Raw genomic sequence first — 4,805 nt, 5'->3', positions numbered from 1 at the left:
ACACACACACACAGATATAAAAGGAAACACAGCTCCTCCCTAAAATCCATGTTATTCCATGATAGATTTTCACAGCAGCCAGTTTATGTATCAATATATTTTTCACGATCTGTTCAGTTATCTGCTCAGTATGCTTTTAGAATTAAAAACTGTTATTACCACAGCCGTCTAAATATTGTATACTAGGGAAGGTGTGCTTAGAAATAGTTCATTGATTTGCTCCTTACGGTGACTATTTACAAAGGTCTCTATTTACATTCCCAGTAAACCCAGTGCCGTAGAGTCGATTATAATCCTGGTATCAAAAGAGATAACGCTCATGCACACAACGAGAGAGCTGCATGCTCTTAAAATATGTACCTGTAGTTTCTTCGGGACGGCTTTCCCATTAGTAGTGAAAGTGCGTGTCCTTTAATTGTCCCCATGTTCCTCTAGTCTTGCTTCCGGGTGATGCTTCTGTCCATTTCTACGACTTCCGGCCATCCTTCGTATTTGTTCATATCCTTATTGTTCTTTATGTGCTGTTCAAAAGGGCTTTTTATCTTAATGCGTTTCCCACCACAGAAGACCCAGCTATCTCTAAATCCAAAATTAGTAAAAGATGTACTCCCCAATTCAGCAATGAGCCGCTATACCTCGTTGTTGAGTTTGGTTGCTCCATCATCGTATGTACCAATTATGACTACTGTTCCATCTTGTATAGACTTTGAAACTTAATAAATGGTGCTGCTCCTCTCCACACATGTCAAAATATTTACTGTCTAATACTTCTCCTCCTTTTCCATCTACCAAGGCAGCACTGATTGCTCTTCCAATGTTATTCTTAACACCACTCATGAAAACATTGTCTTCCAAACAAATTTTTGGGCCCAACATGTTGGCTGATCCACTTGCCATTTTAGAAGCAAAATGCTTCTCAGGGCAAGATTTTGAGATGCCACATTCACATCTTGGAGGCTTAGTAGAACGGGTAGCTGTGTTCAATGCTGACCTTGCAAATATGTTTCCTAAACTTGCATCCATTTGTTTTCAAATACTTGAGATATTACATAAAATGTCAGTAAATATGCTGCCACAGCTACCACCAACTTTGCGGCACCTGCCACCCTCTGGCTTGTTTTTTCGGCCTATGGCACTTTCTCGTTAAATAAGCTTCTAAACCTTTTCTTGCAGTTCTTCTCATTTACCAAACCAGAATTGTGCTTAAAAACTTATAATCCAGCAGCTACCGCCACTGTACCTGCCTGCTGCTCTGGCCTGCCTGCTGTCAGTCTTGCCGGAGGCTGAAGGGCCTATTGGTATATTACTGTCACAAAAGATTTGTCTAGGCTTACGGGGGTGGGGGAGGTGGGGTCTAAAGGGTCTATAGGTGGGGCTGCTAATGGTACATGATTTCATATAAATTAAATAATTGTTAACGTGTTCTATTATGACTGGCTACTAAGCATAACTTTTTTTGGCGTCATCCACATTGTAGTAGCGTGTATCAGTTCTTCATTCCTTTTTATTGCTGGATAATATTTACATTGCATGAATATACAAAATTTTATTATCCATTCTTCAGTTGATGGATATTTGGATCATTTTCACTCTTGGGATATTATGGATAATACTGCTACGACAGTTGATGTTTTTGTGTGGGCATATGTTTTCATTCCTTTTGGGCATATACCTGGGGTGGAACTGCTGGGTCATGTGGTAACTCTGTGGTTAATATTTTGAGGAACTGCTAGTTTATTCTTTTCCATTGGTCTATATGTTTATCCTTTTCCATTGGTCTATATGTTTATCCTTATGGTGGTACGAAAGCAAAACAAAACAAAACAATAAGAACAAAAACACATTGCCATTGCCATTGAGTCAATTCTTACTCATGGCAACCCCATGTGTTACAGGGTAGAACTGCCCCATGGAGTTTTCTTGGCTGTAATGTATACAGAAGCAGATCACCAAACTGTCTTCTGCAGGACCTCTGAGTTGGTTAGCGCTCCCATCCTTTAGTGTCACTCATGGGACCTTGTAATTACTGTAGGTTTGCAGTAAGCTTAGGGAAGTTTGAGTCCTCAAATTCTGTTCCTCTTTCACTAGGTTGTTTCGACTATTATGGGTCCCTTGATTTCCAGCCCTGGTGGCATGGTGGTTAAGAGCTCAGCTGCTAACTAAAAGGTTGGCAGTTCGAATCCACCAGCCACTCCTTGGAAACCCTATGGAGCATTTCTGTTCTGTTCCGTGAATTAGAATTGACTTGATGAAAACAGGCTTGGTTTTTTTTTGTTTGTTTTTGTTTTTGCTTTCCATATGAATTTTAAGATCAGCTTGTCAATTTCTGAAAATAAATGCCAGCTAAGATATTGACAGAGATCATGTTCAATCTGTAGATCTATGTGGGGAGCATTGATATCTTAAGAACGTTAAGTCTTCTGATTCATGAACGTGGATGCCTCCTCATTTATTTGGATTGTTTTAATTTTTTCAACAATGTTTTATAGTTTTCAGAGTAAGTTTTGCACTTTTCTTATGAAATTTATTCCTTGGTATATTTTATTATTTTTGATTATTATTATTTTTTGTGTGTGTGATTTTCTTTACCTCTAAATGCTTGTTGATTCCTGAGGGAAATTAAAGGTAATTTCAAGCAGGAAGACCACAGATTTCAGAAAAGGGCCCAGGAGCATGTGTTTTGAGGTAGACCACTCAGCTGTTGGAGCCCCACTTTGATTGGATTAGCTGCAGCTGATTATGCTTTCCGGCAGCCTGGCACTGCACTGCCTGGGAGAACTGGGTGACAGCCTCTTGCTAGGCTTGGCAGGGGTCAGGAAGTTTGCTAGCCACAGGACCTGGTGCAGGGCCAGAGGTCTGGGGACAGCTCCCTGCCGGTGGCCGGTTCCCCAGGAGAGTCTGGAGATGGTGGAGGGCTGAGAAGGAGTGACAGAATGCAGAGACCAGCCAGCTCAAACATTCCCTTCCCTGGGAGCCTCCCTGACCCTTCTGGAAGGGTAGACAATGAAGGAGACTCAGGAAAAAGTGCTCCTGGTCCCCTCACTCATTAGTTGTATTCCTTGGGAAAGCCACTTAGCCTCTCTTAACTTCCCTGAGCCTCAGTTCCCTCCACCGCACAAAACAAAAACAAACAAAAGCAGTTGCCATCGAGTAATACCGACTCATGGTCACCCTATGTGTGTCAGAGTAGAATTGCACCATAGGGTTTCTAATGGCTGATTTTTCAGAGGTAGATCATCAGGGTTTTCCTCCAAAAGTCCCCTGGGTAAACTCAAAGCTCCAGCCTTTTTGGTATCAGCTGAGCATGTTAACCATTTGCACCACTCAGGAGCTACCTGTACAGAAGGAATGGAGGTAATAGCCCTGAGAGCTGTGGTAAGGGTTAAATTAAATGAGACGCTGTTTATGAAACTCTCAGGGTCTGGATCATGGTGGGAGCCAAGAGACACTGATAAACTGTAAGCCGACATCCTAAGGCAAGCAGTTGAAGCTAATGGTCTGTGGTTAAAAATTGAGAATCAACCAAGATACACATTTTCCTCAAGGAGTAAGGGCTGACTTCACAGGTGCCTTTAGAAATAGCAGATGTTTCTCCTCACTTTTCTGCCCAGCAAAGAAAAAAAAAAAAATTTTTTTTTTTTTAAAGCTGCAATTTATGAACCCTTTCTATATGCCAGGAAGTGCTAACTACGGTCCTCAGCATTTAATGCTCACAATGAAAATTAAGACATAGTTTTTATTACTCCCGTTTTACCAATAAGAAAACTAGGATTCAGAAAAACCATATTTGTCAGCTTAAGGTCACACAGCTGGGATATGACAGGGTCTGGGTACGTCTGATTTCAAAGTGCTCGTTCTCCAAGCCCCTCTTCACACCCATCTCAAAGCCCCTGTTTTTGTTAGTTCAGAGGAGACTCAGGGAAATGTGCTCCTGGTCATCCCAGCTCTGCAGGGTCTGTAAGGGAAGTCATATGCTGTGTGCCATCAAAAGGGAAGCACCAGCCCAAACTCCTCACAGCCACACTTGCTTCTGACACAGTCACTCTGACTATCTCCTTACACCTCACCCTTATTGCTCTCAACTTTCTGGCACCAACTTCACTACTGAAGACCTTGGCTAACTCGTATCTTCCCAATAGGCTACTCTCAGGCTCTTACCCAGCAAGGCTGCCTCAGGTGGTCTTGGTTAGTACGTATTTGCACTCAACCCCCAGATACCTACTCCACAAGGGCAGGTGGTACTCACCCTCTAATTGCCCAGCCCTCAGAACTGGGTTGGATGCTGATTTTAGGTATCTGAAGTGCTGTCTCATAGCTTAAAAAAAATAGCTTAGGGGCACTAAATCAAGGATTTGCTCTGCCTCTGTTATAGATTGAATTGTGTCCCCCCAAAATGTGTGTCAACTGACTAGATCATGGTTCCCAATATTATGCGATTGTCTACCATTTTGTCATCTGACTTGATTGTCCTCTGTGTTGTATATCCTACCTCTATAATGTTAATGAGGCAGGATTAGAGGTAGTTACGTTAATAAGGCAGGACTCAATCTACTGGATTAGGTTGTATCTTGAGTCAATATAATTTGAGATATGAAAGAGAGAAGTGAGCAGAAAGACGGGGGGACTTCATGTCACCAAGAATGAAGAACGAGGAGGTGAGAGAGTCCTTTGGACCCAGGGTCCCTGCACTAAAAAGCTCCTAGACCAGGGGAAGATTGATGATAAGGACCTTCCCCGAGAGCTGACAGAGAGAGAAAGCCTTCCCTGAGAGCTGGCACCCTGAATTTGGACTTCTAGCCCCCTAG

The 4,805-nt window shown here is 42.4% G+C and overlaps 1 pseudogene; it reads right to left on the bottom strand.

Annotated features, from left to right (window-relative positions):
* Positions 1–431: 431 nt before the first annotated feature.
* Positions 432–3,470, bottom strand: LOC126058675 (protein FAM3C-like; annotated as a pseudogene).
* Positions 3,471–4,805: the final 1,335 nt, after the last annotated feature.

The sequence above is a fragment of the Elephas maximus genome, chromosome 15 (assembly GCF_024166365.1).
Source record: "Elephas maximus indicus isolate mEleMax1 chromosome 15, mEleMax1 primary haplotype, whole genome shotgun sequence".
In the NCBI taxonomy this organism is placed as follows: domain Eukaryota; kingdom Metazoa; phylum Chordata; class Mammalia; order Proboscidea; family Elephantidae; genus Elephas; species Elephas maximus.
The sequence above is the reverse complement of the archived record's forward strand: the minus strand, read 5'-3'. Positions and strand labels throughout refer to the sequence as shown.